We start from the raw sequence: 19,548 nt of genomic DNA, 5'->3' as shown, positions 1-19,548 counted from the left end.
AACCTTTTTTAAACTGCATTGAGCCAAATTTTTTGTTTAAGGCCTACTACCTGTGTCTGTCTGCGCGACTCAATACAGCTGTCCTCCTCTGAAAAAAGCTGAGCGTCAATTGTCTGGTTTTCAGCCTATAGGAATTTGAAAACTGCATTGGGGCTACTACTTCGGTAGGGCCTAATAATGGTGTCTGCCGCTCCAAGGTGTTCTCCTGGTAGCATTTCCTGAGCTTCAATTTTCAGGCTCTCGTTGAAGAGTTTTTTAATTTAAAAACTGCAGTGGGCCTACTTGTTTGGTTGGGTTCTAGAAACGGTGTCTGCCGCTCCAAGGTGTTCTCCAGGTTGCCTTTCCCTAGCTTCTATCTTCAGGCTCTCATTAAATTGTTTTTAATATAACACTGCATTTGGCCTACTTGTTTTGTTGGCCCTACTAACGGTGTCTGCCGCTCCTTGCTGTTCTCCACTAAACAAACCAGTGCCGCCTGTTTACTTCTGTTTCCAATTTTGAACTGCATTTAGCCTACTTACTGATTTGGGCCTACTCACTGTGTCAGCCTCCCATTACAGTTGTCCTCCACTGAACAAAGCAATGCCCCCTAGTTAATCCTGTTACCAATTTTGAACTGCATTTAGCCCACTTTATTCTTTGGGCCTATATCTGTGTTTCCTCCTCATCCTGCCCATTGCCCAGCCAGTGATAGATGAGTCTGCTGGTACATTGCCCCAGACCACTACATTCCCCTTGCACGCTACACAGCCAGAATCTGACCCTGCTGAAATTCAGGTCCCCCTTCCAACATACTATACCACCTTACAAGGGGACAAAGAGGAAGGTGAAGATGAAAGTGCAAGTTCCATCATCAGGTGGGGGGGGGCATGTTCATTTGCGACGTCACTGACACAGGGCCCCTCATAGTATGCAAAAGTGTCGCTGCCGGTGGGAGGCGCCCCGCCGTGCAAACACCGCCGTACTTTGAGGGGCCCTGTGCCAGTGCCAACGAGTGGGCCCCCCTGCTTGCTCAGGATCACAGCACTAGCAAATTTTAAATACTTACCCCGCCCTGCTCCACTGCCGTGACGTGGTCCAGATTTCCTGGGCCCACAAAATACTTGAACCAGCCCTACCCCCAACAACTTTAGCCAAATGACCCCCAATTTCCAATGCCTAACTATTATTGTAAGGGAAATTAAGATTGACAAGCTTCGTTAAGAAGAATGGATGTTTTTGCCATTAAAATGGGCACTCTAGGTGTTTTCCTGGCCCCCACTCACTGCCGACTATGCTGCCCCATTGACTTGCATTGGGTTTCGTGTTTCGGTCGATCCCGACTTTATGACATAATCGGCCGATTTCACTCGGCCCGACTTTTGAGATAGTCGGGTTTTGCGAAACCCGACTCGACTCTAAATAAGTCAAGGTCGCTCAACCCTAGTAAAGAATCCTCTTCTATGTTGGTGGATAAACCTTCTCTCCTCCAGACGCAAAGAATGCCCCCTTGTGCCCGTCACCTTCGTTGGTATAAACAGATCCTCAGCGAGATATTTATATTGTCCCCTTATATGCTTATACATGGTTATTAGATCGCCCCTCAGTCGTCTTTTTTGTAGACTAAATAATCCTAATTTTGCTAATCTATCTGGGTATTGCAGTTCTTCCATCCCCTTTATTAATTTTGTTGCCCTCCTTTGTACTCTCTCTAGTTCCATTATATCCTTCCTGAGCAACGGTGCCCAAAACTGGACACAGTACTCCATGTGCGGTCTAACTAGGGATTTGTACAGAGGCAGTATAATGCTCTCATCATGTGTATCCAGACCTCTTTTAATGCACCCCATGATCCTGTTTGCCTTGGCAGCTGCTGCCTGGCACTGGCTGCTCCAGGTAAGTTTATCATTAACTAGGATCCCCAAGTCCTTCTCCCTGTCAGATTTACCCAGTGGTTTCCCGTTCAGTGTGTAATCGTGATATTGATTCCTTCTTCCCATGTGTATAACCTTACATTTATCATTGTTAAACCTCATCTGCTACCTTTTAGCCCAAGTTTCCAACTTATCCAGATCCACCTGTAGCATAATACTATCTTCTCTTGTATTAACTGCTTTACATAGTTTTGTATCATCTGCAAATATCGATATTTTACTGTGTAAACCTTCTACCAGATCATTAATGAATATGTTGAAGAGAACAGGTCCCAATACCGACCCCTGCGGTACCCCACTGGTCACAGCGACCCAGTTAGAGACTATACCATTTATAACCACCCTCTGCTTTCAATCACTTAGCCAGTTACTAACCCATTTACACACATTTTCCCCCAGACCAAGCATTCTCATTTTGTGTACCAACCTCTTGTGCGGCACGGTATCAAACGCTTTGCCACGTCATTGGACGTGGTATATCTTGATTTTTCCAAAGAGTTTGATACCGTTCCTGAGGCTGTGGGAAAGGGACCTCTTCCTATCAGATCAGTGGGCATCAATGGACCGGGTCCTCCTCTGGACCCTGTACATTGATGATGTATTTATGATCTGGCAGGGTTCATCTGAGGAACTCTCCACATTTATGGCATCCTTGAATAATAACAATCTTAATATCCACTTGACTTACAAGTGGGATGTGGAGGGAGTTGAATTCTTGGATGTCATGGTGAAAAAGGACTCCTCTGGCTTGTTACAGAGTGATCTATTCCGCAAGCCAACTTTGACGAATACTTTGCTACATGCATCCTCATGTCATCCATCCCACATCATTGGGGCTGTGTCAACTGGGCAATTCCTTCGTCTACGTAGGATTTGTACATCTGAATCTGATTTTGAACGGCAGGCCAAGGAATTGCAGATGAGGTTTCTTAACCCCTTCCCGACCCATGACGCCACGTAGGCGTCATGAAAGTCGGTGCCAATCCGACCGATGACGCCTATGTGGCGTCATGGAAAGATCGCGTCCCTGCAGATCGGGTGAAAGGGTTAACTCCCATTTCACCCGATCTGCAGGGACAGGGAGAGTGGTAGTTTAGCCCAGGGGGGTGGCTTCACCCCCCCCCCCCCCCCGTGGCTACGATTGCTCTGATTGGCTTTTGAAAGTGAAACTGCCAAGCACAGCGATTTGTAATATTTCACCTATTATAACTGGTGAAATATTACAATCCAGCCATGGTTGATGCTGCAATATCATCGGCCATGGCTGGAAATACTAATGTGCCCCCACCTCACCCCACCGATCGCCCCCCCAGCCCTCCGATCTGTCCGGTACACTGCCCCGCTCCCCTCCGCCCTGTGCTCCACTCCCCCCGTGCTCTTGTCCGCTCACCCCCGTGCTCCAATCACCCCCCCTGCACTCCAAACCACCCCCCGTGCTCCGTTCCACCCCCCCGTGCTCCGTTCCACCCCCCGTGCTCCGTTCCACTCCCTCCGTGCTCCGTTCCACCCCTCCCGCATTCCGATCCACAGCCCCATGCTCCGATCCCCCCCCCATGCTCTCCCCCACCCCATCATACTTACCGATCCTGCCGGGGTCCGTCCGTCTTCTCCCTGGGCGCCGCCATCTTCCAAAATGGCGGGCGCATGCGCAGTGCGCCCGCCGAATCTGCCGGCCGGCAGATTCGTTCAAAGTGCATTTTGATCACTGAGATATAATCTATCCCAGTGATCAAAATAAAAAAATGATAAATGACCCACCCCCCCTTTGTCACCCCCATAGGTAGGGACTATAAAAAAATAAAGAATTTTTTTTTTCCACTAATGTTAGAATAGGGCTAGGGTTAGGGCTAGGGTTAGGGCTAGGGTTAGGGCTAGGGTTAGGGCTAGGGTTAGGGCTAGGGTTAGGGTTAGGGTTAGAGCTAGGGTTAGGGTTAGGGCTAGGGTTAGGGCTAGGGCTAGGGATAGGGTTAGGGCTAGGGTTAGGGCTAGGGTTAGGGTTAGGGCTAGGGTTAGGGTTAGGGTTAGGGGTAGGGCTAGGGTTAGGGCTAGGGTTAGGGTTAGAGCTAGGGTTAGGGTTAGGGCTAGGGTTAGGGTATGTGTACACGTATTCTGGTCCTCTGTGGATTTTTCCGCTGCGGAATTGATAAATCCGCAGTGCTAAACCGCTGCGGATTTATGGCGGATTTACCATGTTTTTTCTGCGCATTTCACTGCGGTTTTACAACTGCGATTTTCTATTGGAGCAGTTGTAAAACCGCTGCGGAATCCGCAGAAAGAAGTGACATGCTGCGGAATGTAAACCGCTGCGTTTCCGTGCAGTTTTTCTGCAGCATGTGTACAGCGATTTTTGTTTCCCATAGGTTTACATTGAACTGTAAACTCATGGGAAACTGCTGCGGATCCGCAGCGTTTTCCGCAGCGTGTGCACATACCTTTAGAATTAGGCTATGTGCACACGGTGCGGATTTGGCTGCGGATCCGCAGCGGATTGGCCACTGCGGATTCGCAGCAGTGTTCCATCAGGTTTACAGTACCAAGTAAACCTATGGAAAACCAAATCCGCTGTGCCCATGGTGCGGAAAATACCGTGCGGAATCCGCAGATGAAATCCGCACAAAAAACACTGGAAATCCGCGGAAAATCCGCAGGTAAAACGCAGTGCCTTTTACACGCGGATTTTTCTAAAATGATGCTGAAAAATCTCACACGAATCCGCAACGTGGGCACATAGCCTTAGGGTTAGGGTTGGAATTAGGGTTGTGGTTAGGGTTGTGATTAGGGTTATGGCTACAGTTGGGATAAGGGTTAGGGGTGTGTTGGAGTTAGTGTTGGAGGTAGAATTGAGGGGTTTCCACTGTTTAGGCACATCAGGGGTCTCCAAACGCAACATGACGCCACCATTGATTCCAGCCAATCTTGTATTCAAAAAGTCAAATGGTGCTCCCTCAATTCCGAGCCCCGACGTGTGCCCAAACAGTGGTTTACCCCCACATATGGGGTACCAGCATACTCAGGATAAACTGCGCAACAATTACTGGGGTCTAATTTCTCCTGTTACCCTTGTGAAAATAAAAAAATGCTTGCTAAAACATCATTTTTGAGGAAAGAAAAATGATTTTTTATTTTCACGGCTCTGCGTTGTAAACGTCTGTGAAGCACTTGGGGGTTCAAAGTGCTCAACACATATCTAGATAAGTTCCTTGGGGGGTCTAGTTTCTAAAATGGGGTCACTTGTGGGGGGTTTCTACTGTTTAGGCACACCAGGGGCTCTGCAAACGCAACGTGACGCCCGCAGACCATTCCATCAAAGTCTGCATTTCAAAAGTCACTACTTCCCTTCTGAGCCCCGACGTGTGCCCAAATAGTGGTTTACCCCCACACATGTTGTATCAGCGTACTCAGGAGAAACTGGACAACAACTTTTGGGGTCCAATTTCTCCTGTAACCCTTGGGAAAATAAAAAATTCTGGGCTAAATAATTATTTTTGAGGAAAGAAAACGTATTTATTATTTTCACGGCTCTGCGTTGTAAACTTCTGTGAAGCACTTGGGGGTTCAAAGTCCTCACCACACATCTAGATAAGTTCCTTTCGGGGTCTAGTTTCCAAAATGGGGTCACTTGTTGGGGGTTTCTACTGTTTAGCCACATCAGGGGCTCTGCAAACGTAACGTGACGCCCACAGAGCATTCCATCAAAGTCTGCATTTCAAAACATCACTACTTCACTTCCGAGCCCCGGCATGTGCCCAAACAGTGGTTTACCCCCACATATGGGGTATCAGAGTACTCAGGAGAAACTGGACAACAACTTTTGGGGTCAAATTTCTCGTGTTACCCTTGGGAAAATAAAAAATTGCAGGCTAAAAGATCATTTTTGAGAAAATAATTTTTTTTTTTTCATGGCTCTGCGTTATAAACTTCTGTTAAGCATTTGGGGGTTCAAAGTCCTCACCACACATCTAGATTAGTTCCTTTGGGGGTCTAGTTTCCAAAATGGGGTCATTTGTGGGGGATCTCCAATGTTTAGGCATACAGGGGCTCTCCAAACGTGACATGGTGTCCGCTAATGATTGGAGCTAATTTTCCATTTAAAAAGCCAAATGGCGTGCCTTCCCTTCCGAGCCCTGCCGTGCGCCCAAACAGTGGTTTACCCCCACATATGGGGTATCAGCATACTCAGGACAAACTGGACAAGAACATTTGGGGTCCAATTTCTCCTATTACCCTTGGCAAAATAGGAAATTCCAGGCTAAAAAATCATTTTTGAGGAGAGAAAAATTATTTTTTATTTTCATGGCTCTGCGTTATAAACTTCTGTGAAGCACCTTGGGGTTTAAAGTGCTCAATATGCATCTAGATAAGTTCCTTGGGGGGTCTAGTTTCCAAAATGGGGTCACTTGTGGGGGAGCTCCAATGTTTAGGCACACAGGGGCTCTCCAAACGCGACATGGTGTCCGCTAACAATTGGAGCTAATTTTCCATTCAAAAAGTCAAATGGCGCTCCTTCCCTTCCAAGCCCTGCCGTGCGCCCAAACAGTGGTTTACCCCCACATATGAGGTATCAGTGTACTCAGGACAAATTGGACAACAACTTTCGTGGTTCAGTTTCTCCTTTTACCATTGGGAAAATAAAAAAATTGTTGCTAAAAAATAATTTTTGTGACTAAAAAGTTAAATGTTCATTTTTTCCTTCCATGTTGCTTCTGCTGCTGTGAAGTACCTGAAGGGTTAATAAACTTCTTGAATGTGGTTTTGAGTACCTTGAGGGGTGCAGTTTTTAGAATGGTGTCACTTTTGGGTATTTTCAGCCATATAGACCCCTCAAACTGACTTCAAATGTGAGGTGGTCCCTAAAAAAAATGGTTTTGTAAATTTCGTTGTAAAAATGAGAAATCGCTGGTCAAATTTTAACCCTTATAACTTCCTAGCAAAAAAAAATTTTGTTTCCAAAATTGTGCTGATGTAAAGTATACATGTGGGAAATGTTATTTATTAACTATTTTGTGTCACATAACTCTCTGGTTTAACAGAATAAAAATTCAAAATGTGAAAATTGCGAAATTTTCAAAATTTTCGCCAAATTTCCATTTTTATCACAAATAAACGCAGAATTTATTGACCTAAATTTACCACTAACATGAAGCCCAATATGTCATGAAAAAACATTCTCAGAACTGCTAGGATCCGTTGAAGCGTTCCTGAGTTATTACCTCATAAAGGGACACTGGTCAGAATTGCAAAAAACGGTAAGGTCTTTAAGGTCAAAATAGGCTGGGTCATGAAGGGGTTAATCGTGGATATAGTAAGCGATCTATAAAGAGGGCCTGTAATAGAGCTAGGACAACTTCACGTACATCCCTGTTGTATAATAACCCAGTAAGTAGATCTCCACGGTCCAATCAACAGCTATTAAAATCTTGGCCTATTTTGAAAGTTGATAAGACTATTTCTAAAATCCTACCAGACCATCCCTTAATGTCATTCAGATGGGCTAGAAACTTAAAAGATCATTTGACACGGAGTCATTATGAAGGTATACCCAGAGCTACCTTTCTAGACAGTGTTGCTCTGCGACGCGGTTCCTTTCCTTGTGGTCGCTGCGTGGCGTGCTCCAATGTGGATCGCAAAGACACGTTTTCGGACTGGGGTGGGAGTAAGATCTATAAAATAAAAATAGAGACTACATGTCCTACACGTTATGTGATCTACTACGCCACCTGTCCGTGCGGTCTAATTTATGTCGGGCTTACAACCCATCAGTTGAAAGTCCGCATACGCGAACACGTGCGTGGAATTGAGGCTGCAGCTAGCTGTACTGATATCTCCACCTTGAATACACTCCCAAGACACTTCAAATCATTCCATGGGAGCAATGGGAGTCTTATTAGATTTCGTGGGATTGACTCATTAGATGTTGGAATGCGGGGTGGTAAACTCTCCTCCAAATTGGCACGCCTCGAATCAAGGTGGATTTGGACACTGCGGACTGTCCACTTCCTCGGGCTCAACGAGAACCTCAGCTTTGCTCCTTTTTTGTGATCCTTGTACTGCGGGTCTCTATTAGCTGTGGATTGCTACTTTACCTGTTTTTAATATACTTTTTATGACTTTTAGATTCACTATTGTTCTATTTGGGCCACGGGATTGGAAGTCTGTTGCTTCTATGGATCAAGATTGGATGTATGGAATCATATACCATCTGTTGGGACATTGTTTTTTCGGAGCTACATCAGCAAATTATTATGATTTCTTCCAATGTGTTATTCCCTATGCGAGTTACGCCGTTATTTCCTATATAATATTGAATTGTATGCTATGTACATTTATTCTTAGTGCTTGTAAATATGTGATGGTTACACGGTAAACGATGTCTTGTGCATTGGGTTGATACAAATATTTATTTTCTAATAGATGTAGTGGGAGTATATTTAAAGATCTGTACGTTGTTATCGCTCCTTTTCTTGTTTTGTCCCCTCCCCCTTTTGTTATCTTTCCCTCATTTGTAAACCGATACATCTGTCTGTGTCATTATCCCTTTCTATGGGCTTCAGTTTCCCCTTTTTACATTTGTATACCTGGGCCTTCTTTGCCCACAGACGTTATGGCGGTTCCTGATCTCTAATCTATTCGTCGCATGCGCCTACCCACTGTCCTTTGCGAACGGCGAAGTCCATGGTCTCTGCTGCTTGTGGATCACGTGGGGCCCAACGTGTTTCCCGTGCACAAAGCCTGGAATACGCCGTCTCTGCTTGGTGTGTGGTTGTTAGGGAATGCTGATTCACATCCGGAACACGCGCACAGTTCACTTCCGGTACGCAGCCTTTTTAATCCACTGCTCTTCATTGTTCTATGTGCCCCCTGACGAAGATGTTCCGAAACGCGCATTGGGGCGGGCACTGGGACCCTCTACCTGCCAGCACTTGCCTGCATACTTTGGGTGATGTATTCCTTATATTGATTTTACTGCGTTCATTATATGTCCATCTTTGCACTTTAGGCTCTATTATGAGCTGGGATGTGAGTGATTCATATGCGTCCTGTTTCTGTGTTTATCTATGCAAGAAACTTTATATAGGTTTTTGGATACATCTATGACCTGCTATATTTATTGTTATTTCTAATACGGCATGTATGGTTACCCAGTGCCCCTGTGGTGCTTTGTTTGGTGGCTTGTTATGGTCTGGTGATTAAGGAGCGACATGCGACTAGCTCTGAGCAGGTGGTAATTATACTGACCGCAGTCCCTAAGCTCGACACAACACTAGAAGTAGCCGTGGAATGTTCCTAACTCTGCCTAGGCATCTTGTCACAGCCTAAGAGCTAACTACCCCTAAAGATAGAAGCAGGAAAACTATCTTGCCTCAGAGAAAATCCCCAAAGGATAGATTAGCCCCCCACAAGTAATGACTGTGAGAGGAGAAGGAAATGACATACATAGTATGAAACAAGATTAAGCACAGGAGGCCACTTCTAGCTAGATAGAAATAGTACAGGACAGAACGCTGTGCGGTCAGTAATAAAAACTAGAAAAAGTCCACCGCAGAGGAATGCAAAAATCTCCACACCTGACTAAAGGTGTGGAGGGCAAACTCTGCTGCCCAGAGCTTCCAGCCTAGCTGAATAGATCCATACTGATAAGCTGGACAAATGAACAAAACATAGCGCTGAACAACAAAGTCCACAACAAGTGAACTGCAAAAGGACAAGCAAGGACTTAGCTTTTGCTGAACTGGTCAGAGTGTCAGGAAAATCCTAAGAGCAATGACTCCAGGTAGGAACAATTGACAACTGGCATTTAATGAGGGATAAGGCCAGACTAATATAGCCGAGCCAGAAAGACGATCAGTGAAAACAGCTGCTGAAGCTAAATCCAAGAAGCAGCCATACCACTCAAAACCACAGGAGGGAGCCCAAGAGCAGAACTCACAACAGTGGCTATCCACTGCTGCCACCGCTTCTGTGCCTTCCACAATAAAGCATTTTATTGAAAGACCATAGGTTATTATTTGGAATTTTTTTCCCCTCTGTTTGTTCATACAAGAGATTGGTACACAAAATGAGAATGTTTGGTCTGGGGAAAAATGTGTGTAAATGGGTAAGTAACTGGCTTAATGATAGAAAGCAGAGGGTGGTTATAAATTGTATATTCTCTAACTGGGTCACTGTGACCAACGGGGTACCGCAGGGGTCGGTGTTGGGACCTATTCTCTTCAACATATTTATTAATAATTTGGTAGGTTTACACAGTAAAATATTGATATTTGCAGATGATACAAAACTCTGTAAATCAGTCAATACAAGAGAATATGGTATTCTGCTACAGATGGATCAGGATAGGTTGGAAACCTGGGCTGAAAGGTGGCAGATGCGGTTTAACAATGATAAATGTAAGGTTATACACATGGGAAGAAGGAATCAATGTCACCATTATACACTGAATGGGAAGCCACTGGGTAAATCTGACATGGAGAAGGACTTGGGGATTCTAGTTAATGATAAACTTACCTGGAGCAGCCAGTGCCAGGCAGCGGCTGCTAAGGCAAACAGGATCATGAGGTGCATTAAAAGAGGTCTGGATACACATGATGAGAGCATTATACTGCCTCTGTACAAATCCCTGGTTAGACCGCACATGAAGTACTCTGTACAGTTTTGGGCACCAGTGCTCAGGAAGAATATAATGAAACTAGAGTGAGTACAAAGGAGGGGAGCGAAATTAATAAAGGGGATTGGGGAACTACAATACCCAGAGATATTAGCAAAATTAGGCTTATTTAGTCTAGAAAAAAGACTGAGGGGTGATCTAATAACAATGTATAAGTATATAAGGGGACAATATGAATATCTCGCTGAGGATCTGTTTATACCAAGGAAAGTGACGGGCACAAGGGTGCATTCTCTGCGTCTGGAGGAGAGAAGGTTTTTCCACAAACATAGAAGAGGATTCTTTACTGTTAGGGCAGTGATCTGGAATTCATTGTCTGAGGAGGTGGTGATGGCGAACTCAGTCAAGGGGTTCAAGAGTATCCTGGATGTCTTCCTGGAGAGTAACAATATTGCATCTTACAGTTATTAGGTTCTTTAGAAGGATGTAGATCTGGGGATTTATTCTGACGGAATATAGGCTGAAATGGTTGGACAAATGTGTTTTTCGGCGTTGCTAATTATGTTATGTTACTATGTTATTTCAGTGTTTCAACAAGGAAATATAAAAAAAATCATAATTTTCTACTGGTTTAAGAAATATGAAAAACACGAAAAAAGGACACATTCAAGAAAAAACACCAAAAACAGGCAAAGATGCTTACCTGTCTAAATAGGCCTCAATACAAATGCACAAGCAGGGTGCAGCGGACCCAAACAAAATAGCAAATGCACAGGTGCAATACCTAATGAAACAGCCAGCCTTCAATAAGGGTTTGGCCGTGTGGTACACCAGTGCACTAAGATAAAATACTCTGTATGTGGCGTGTTCACACAAGGAATACAAAGCATCTGGCTACAGCCTATTAATAACGCCCTATGGCGGGCTGCCCAGTGCTAAAATGCATCCGGTGTGAACAGAGGCCACAGTGTACAGAACAATTTGGGCCCAGCTGCACCCTGCAAAAAATATACATGCAAAAAAAAATATAAATATATGTAAGGTATTAGTTGATATTAGGGCCATAATATGGAAGCTGGCAACCCACGCCAAGGGTCCTTACGTATTGCCAGTCCTACTCTAACATGAAAAACACCAAAAAAGGACACATTTAAGAAAAAACACCAAAAACAGGCAAAGATGCTTACCTGTCTAAACAGGCCTCAATACAAATGCACAAGCAGGGTGCAGCGGACCCAAACAAAATAGCAAATGCACAGGTGCAATACCTAATGAAACAGCCAGCCTTCAATAAGGGTTTGGCCGTGTGGTACACCAATGCACTAAGATAAAATACTCTGTATGTGGCGTGTTCACACAAGGAATACAAAGCATCTGGCTACAGCCTATTAATAACACCCTGTGGCGGGCTGCCCAGTGCTAAAATGCATCCCATGTGAACAGAGGCCACAGTGTATTGCACCTGTGCATTTGCTATTTTGTTTGGGTCCGCTGCACCCTGCTTGTGCATTTGTATTGAGGCCTATTTAGACAGGTAAGTATCTTTGCCTGTTTTTGGTGTTTTTTTTTGGTTTAATAAATAGCGTATCTTTATCTAGCAGTTGTGAGACTTGCGCAATCCGGGTAGAGATAAATTAAGTAAACGTCACACAATTTAAGAGAAGCAATAATATTCATTACTCCACTGTTGCAGTGTACCAGCAAGGCAATATAAAAAAAATCATATTTTTCTATTGGTTTAATAAATAGCGTATCTTTATCTAGCAGTTGTGCGACTTGCGCAATCCGGGTACAGATAAATTAAGCAAAAGTCACAATTTACCAGTGGCAATAATTTTCATTACTCCGCTATTACAGTGTACCAGCAAAGCAATATAAAAAAATAATAATTTTCTATTGGTTTAATAAATATGAATGCAAAACACCCCAAACAGGATAATCTAAAACACAAAGGGTCAAAGAGTTTTCTAGACCAAATATATATAAATTTTATTAAACAATATTATAGAATAAAAACAATACAGAGCAACACATACTAAGCAGGCACACAAAAGGGATCCACAAATTAAAAAGTACTATCACAGTCTACTTGTATAGCTAGCAATCAATGTTGCTGAAATGGTGCTCTACTCAAACATAAAGGTGGCTCAAAAAACATTCACTTCCATTCATGTTTAGGAGAAATTCTCCTTGTATAAGTATGTGGGTATGAGGCCAATGGAGAGTATGAGAGGCAAACAATGTATAAAGGGGTGGGCGTGCAGATAAAATATTATAAAATAAGATACATAAAGTGTACAAGTACTTACAAGTAACTTAAATGAATGGATGGATCCCCCGGCCTGCTGCCCCAAATTAAATTAAATTAAGCAAACGTCACAATTTACCAATAGCAATAATTTTCATTACTCCGCTAATGCAGTGTGTCTGCAAAGCAGTATAAAAAAGTCATAATTTTCTATTGGTTTAATAAATAGCTTTTCTTTATCTAGCAGTTGTGTGACTGACACAATCCGGGTAGAGATAAATTAAGCAAATGTCACAATTCACCAGTGGCAGTAATTTTCATTACTCCGCTGCTGCAGTGTGTCAGAAAGATAATATAAAAAAAATCCATAATTTTCTATTGGTTTAATAAATAGCGCACCTTTATCTAGCAGTTATGTAACTTGCGCAAAGTCTTTAGAGATACAAAAATGTTTACCTGTGATTTACATCAGTCTGCTGTTGCTCTGCACAATAAAGCTGAGATCTGAAAAAAAATAGCAACATATTGCTAGATACAGTGAATTTGTACATAAGACGTTTGTGAGGGTACTTGTGAAAAATAAAGCCTTTTTTTCTCATAAGCATAACGCATTCAATATGAGAAAGGGTGACGTCAAGGGACGTGGATGTGGTGGTGCTCACCAAGGTTGTGTGACAGAACGGAAGGTGACTATCTCCTTCTAGCTTCCTGTCAAAATTTGGTCAGTGCTCTACACCACTAATGAAACCAGACAAGGGGGAGGATGTTGTGGGTTGGATGGCAGACAAAGGCTTCAGTGTGTTGACAAGCAGCACCACGAAGTATTCCACACCGTCCTGTCTCAGTAGCCAAGAGGCTGGGCCTCTGAATCCTCAATCTGGTCCTTCTTCCTCCCCCCATCAAGAGTCCCAGTAAACATATGACCCCAATGCTGGCCACTCTAAGGAACTGTTTACATTCCCTTGTAATTTTTCAGGCCTCTCAACATGCACCATTAAAGAGGGTCATGAGGAGGTGGATTGCACCGATGCCCAAACATTTGAGCACCCACGGACAGGAAAAAGCCACGTTGGGGAAGGTCAATTCATGTCTGAAGAGATGAAGAATAATCATGACGCACAGTTGCAATCATGTCAGACTAAAATTGCAACTCAGAAAGAGGATCAGATTAAGGAATTGGAAGATGACGTGTTTGATGATGAGGCCACTGATCCAACCTGGCATGGTGGCACGCCTAACAAGCACAGCAGTGCAGAGATGTATGGATCTAAACCTCAAAATCAGGCAAGAATAGGTAGTGGTTTGACCAGAGGGAGAACTCGGACAACTGTTCCACAGAGCCCCCCGCTCGGTGGGATAACAGGCCAAGCATGCGTTGTTCCCTTATATGGCATTTTTTTCTGAAATTCCTTCAGACAAAGCAACTGTAATTATCAGCATCTGCCTCACCAAGCTAAGAAGAGGCATGAACACTGCTAACCTGAGCACCACCAGCATGCAAAAGCATATGGCAGTGAAGTACGCCAGTAGGTGGGCAAAACGCCTGGTACAAAATCTGTGACTGAGGAGGCAAACAACTGCCCCTTCCCCTGTGTCATGGCCTTCCCAATCTGCTGACCAAGGAGCAGGTGCAGATGGCTACTGCCCACAACCTGCAGTTTCACACACACAACAGTCAACAACCACGTCGGGTTTGTTGTCCCAGCGCAGCATTCCGATGTCCCTGCCCCAGACATTTACCAGAAATAAATATCCAGCCACCCACCCACAGGTCCAAACGCTAAGCACCTACATTCCCATATTGCTACCCTGGAAACATTACCATTTCAACTTGTGAGAACTGAGTCTTTCCATGACCTCTTGGCAGTGGCATCCCCACGCAGAGGCTATGACATGACACATCTTACCCACACCAAGAATAGTCGGCCCAACTTCCATCAGGGATTCAGTCTCCTCATTTTCCAGATCCTGTCTCTCCTCCTCCTAACCCTCATCCTCAATGGAACTAGCCTCCTCATCAATCCCCAGCTGGGAAATCTGCAGTACTGCCTTAGCGAAACAACAGCACACTATGATGAAGCTCATCTGTTTAGGTGATAAAGCTTCCAATGCAGCTGAGCTGTTGAAATTGATAAAATAACAGACCAATCCATAGCTCTCCCTGCTGAACCTCCAACCAGGTCTGTGTGCAATAATGGGCATAACTTGGTGGCGACTTTAAAGCTCGGCAAGCTGGTACACGCTCTATGCATGGCCCACGTGCTGAACTTGGTTGTACAACGGTTTTAAAAACATACCCACTTGCCAAGAGCAAGTTTCCGAAAGTCATCTCAGGTTTTCGCTGGTCTAGCTTTGCTGCAGCAGTGCTTTAATTTGCCTCATCACTCGCTGATTTGTGACCTGCCCACACGCTGGAATTCAACCTTTCATATGTTGGCAAGTCTTAGTGAGCAGCAGAGGACAGTGTCTGAATTCCAGATTCTCAATGCCCATCAGAGTAACACACAGCCCCCACACATAACAGCTTCCCAGTGGATGTGGATCGCTGACATATGTGAGGTTCTTCAAAACTTTGAGTACTGCACCAAGATAGTGAGTGCTGATGATGCTATTATCAGTGCAACCATCCCATTGCTCTGTCTATTAAAACATTTGCTGTAGAACCTCAAAGGGGAAGCGTTGAATGCCAAGCAACATTTTACAGTGGCTGATACCGCACAGCCCAGCCTCACAGAATATTCTCAGGCCACATTAGGTGATAAATAGGAACAGGAGGAGGAGAAACAGAACTTTTTGGTCTATTCTACAGAAAGGACTCCCAATTCCAGCTTCATGCCTGTCCAGCATGGATGGCATGAGGAGGAGGAGGTGAAGATGGTTAGTGTTCTTCCTGGTGAGGACACTGCATGTTTAACTCTTCGTAGGCTGCCACACATGGCAGAGTTCATGTCCAAATTCCTTTCTTAAGACTCTCACGTAAATTACATTTTGTCCAACATGAAATACTGGCTGTGCACCTTTCTTGACCCACGGTTCAAGGAAAAAATTGCTTCTCTCATGCCGGAGGCAGACGTGCCATTTTCAGTGTATGCATATTAGAGGGCCGCTGTGGAAGACTCGCTAAAAAGATTACCCTCAGACAACACTGCTGGCAGAGGTACCGACTCTTTTCACCCACAAGGATTACAGGGGAGGGCCACGCACACCAAGTGCAACTCAGGAGGTGGGAAAATGTCCACCACTGGGGCCATTTTAATTAGACCATCCCATCAGCAAGTGTTATCTGTGGGTGTAATTATGACAAGGAGGGAGAAGTTGATCAAGATGGTGAAGGACTACTTAAGAGTCCATACCAGCATCCTTCCTGATTCTTTAGTGCCCTTTAACTATTGGTTGTCTAAGCTGCACACTTGGCGCAACCTCTCCTTGTATGCCTTGGTTGTGCTGCCATGCCCTGCCGCAAGTGTGTTGTCTGAGCGTTTTTTTAGTTCAGCAGGAGCAATTATAACGGATAGGCGCACATGGCTGTCAATGGAAAATGCAGACATGCTGACTTTTCGAAAATGGAGCAAGGGCTGGATTTCCTCTGACTTTGTAAGCCCTACAGATGACAGCAACGTACTGTAAATGCAGCCAAAATGTTATTTTGGGGAAGTTGTCTTAATGCCATCCCTTACCATCCAAACTCATTCTGTTCAGGAAATCACTTTCCCCTCCTCTTTCTCCTCCTCCTCTTCCTGCTTCTGCAACAAATACTTAGTGTTCCTCTCTGTATACCCCACGTGGATATTGTTTTATACTTTTTGAAAACTTTGCACATTGTGCAATGGTGAAACTTGTACTCCTTATCTCTCCCTCTTGTAATAACTGCAAAGAGTATTGTGATGTCATATTCCCATCACGGCATCTTTCAGCTAGTCTGATACAAACCCCTTGGGTAATTTTTGGAAACCTTTGCACATTGTGCAATGGTGAAACTTGTACTCTCTATCTCTACTTCATGTAATAACTGCAGAGTGTCTTGTCTTTTCCCATTACGGCGTCTTTCAGCTGGTCTGAAAGAGACCCCTTGGGTAATATTTTTTGAAAACTTTGCACATTGTGCAATGTGAAACTTGTACTCCCTATTTCTACCACTTGTAATAACTGCAAGGTGTATTTTGAGGTCCCCATCACGGCCTCTTTCAGCGTGTATGATACTGACCCCTTGTGTTAATTTTTGGAAACCTTTGTACATTGTGCAATGGTCAAATTTCTACTCTCAATCTCTACCTCTTGTAATAACTGCAAAGTGTATTATGATGTCCCATCATGGCGTCATTCAGTTGGTCTGATGCAGATTCCTTAATAATTTTAAGAAACCTTTGCACATTGTGCAATGGTGAAACTTGTACTCCCTACCTCTACCTCTTGTAATAACTGCAAAGTGTATTGTGAGGTCCCAATCATGGCATCTTTCAGCGTGTATGATACAGAACCCTAGGGTTAATTTTTGCAAACCTTTGTACATTATGCAAAGGTCAAAATTCTACTCTCAATATCTATATATTCTATTATTACAATTTTTTTTTATTGTGCTGCCCTTCTCACTGTCTCTTTAAGCGAGTGTCTGATAGCCTGATGCTGATTTTTGGGTCTGCACTTAGACATTTTGGAATTCTTCAAGTTTCAGCCTTACATAGAATAATAATATGAGTAATGAAATACGCTGTATATACGCCGCTATTTTGAAAATCTTACCCACACATCCCTTTCTAAAGAGAAATTCAACATAATACGTCTGTTAGCATACGCCATATACTTGCTCATATATGCAGCACCCCAGTAGGTGGAGCGAACGCCTGGGTACTAAATCTGTTTCTGTGAAACCACTCGCCCTTCCCCTCTGTTACGCCCTTCCCAATCTGCTGTCCAGGTAGGAGGCTCTGATGCTTCCTGTCCACAACCTGCAGTTGCACTGCAGTGCAGTGTTCAGTTGTTCATTGTCAGCATATATGTTTGTTCACAAATTGTTAGTTAGATAGGGCAATTTATATTGTCCGCTGCTGGACAAAGACCATTTCCAGGCTCCTAAAATAAGACTTCTGTCTTTTATTTAAACTGTTGCTTCCCTTACATTTTCTAAATTTGGGTCCTTACAAAAAAATGGTGGTGGGGTATTTGCCAGCTTATGTACATTTGAAGCACGTCTAAGAGACTGGGTTAATACGCTCCGCAGACCTATTCAAACCGCGGTCTTACACATATTGGAACATGGGCAGCACGGTGGCTCAGTGGTTAGCATTGCAGAACTGGAGTCCTGGGTTCAAATCCCGCCAAGGACAACATCTGCAAATAGTTTATATGTTCTTCCCATGTTTGCGTGGGTTTCCCCCAAGTACTCCGGTTTCCTCCCACAATCCAAAGACATACTGATAGGGAATTTAGATTGTGAGCCCCATTGGGGACAGTGTCATAATGTGTGCAAACTGTAAAGCGCTGCGGAATATGTTAGCGCTACATAAAAATAAATATTATTTATTATTTATGGTCATTGCAACGCTAAGGCCTTTACCTGAGCTCTGTAGCACTGCCTGTCGCCTTAGTAATACACTCCACAGACCTCGTCACTCTCTGGAACATATCCTGTAATTACTCCATTGTTGCTCAAAACCATGCCAAAAATACAGGCTGACTGTTTTTTTTAGTTTCCAGAAGAACTGCATAGGCTTGTGCAGATCGGTCAATGGCACTCCTGTCTCTTTCCCTTGAGGAGGCTGCTGCAATGTAAAATGAGGCTTGTACATGTTCCTGACATGGGTTTCAGGCCTGACGAACTGAGAACAATACCTCAAAATATCAGTGCATGCAAGAAGACCTTGGAATCTCACAGACCTGGAAGAATTTTCCAAGGAAGAATGGATGAATATAATTAATTAATTAATTAATAGACGCTTGGCTGGCTACAAAAAGTGTTTACAAGCTGTTATACTAGCAAAAACTGGTGCTACTAGGTACTAACCACGCAGGGTGCCCAAACTTTTGCATCTGCCCATTTTCCTTCTTGAAATTTTTATAATGTAAAAGATGACTATATACAGCTCTGGCAAAAATTAAGAAACCACTGCAACATTTTCAGTTTGTCTGATTTTTCTCTTTATATGTATATTTTTGAGTAAAATGTAAATTGTTTTTTTATTCTATAAACAACTAACTAACATGTCTCCAAAGTTCCAAGCGCTAAATTTTGTATTTATTTTCTGAAAATGGGAAATGGTCAAAATAATAAAAAAAAATGCATTGCTTGTAGACCTCAAACAATGCAAAAAAAAAAAAAAAAACTAATAATCATTTAGAAACAACAATACTAATGTTTTAACTCAGGAAGAGTTCAGAAATCAATATTTTGTGGAATAACCATGATTTTTAATCACAGCTTTCATGTGTCTTGGCATGATTTCCACCAGTCTTTCACTCTGCTTTTGGGTGACCTTATGCCACTCCTGGTATAAAAATTTAAGACGTTCTTATTTGCTTGATGGCTTGTGACTCTCCATCTTCCTCTTGATTACTTTCCAGAGGTTTTCAGTGGGGTTCAGGTCTGGAGATTGGGCTCGCCATGACAGGGATTTGATGTGGTGGTCCTTCATCCACACCTTGATTGACCTAACTGTGTGGCATGGCGCATTGTCCTGCTGGAAAAACCAGTCCTCAGAGTTGGGGAACATTGCCTTAGCAGAAGGTATCAACTGTTTTTCCAGGATAACCTTGTATGCGGCTTGATTCATACGTCCTGCACAATT

This window comes from Ranitomeya imitator, chromosome 1 (genome assembly GCF_032444005.1).
Source record: "Ranitomeya imitator isolate aRanImi1 chromosome 1, aRanImi1.pri, whole genome shotgun sequence".
Taxonomy (NCBI): Eukaryota; Metazoa; Chordata; class Amphibia; order Anura; family Dendrobatidae; genus Ranitomeya; species Ranitomeya imitator.
Note: the sequence above shows the minus strand (reverse complement) of the source record.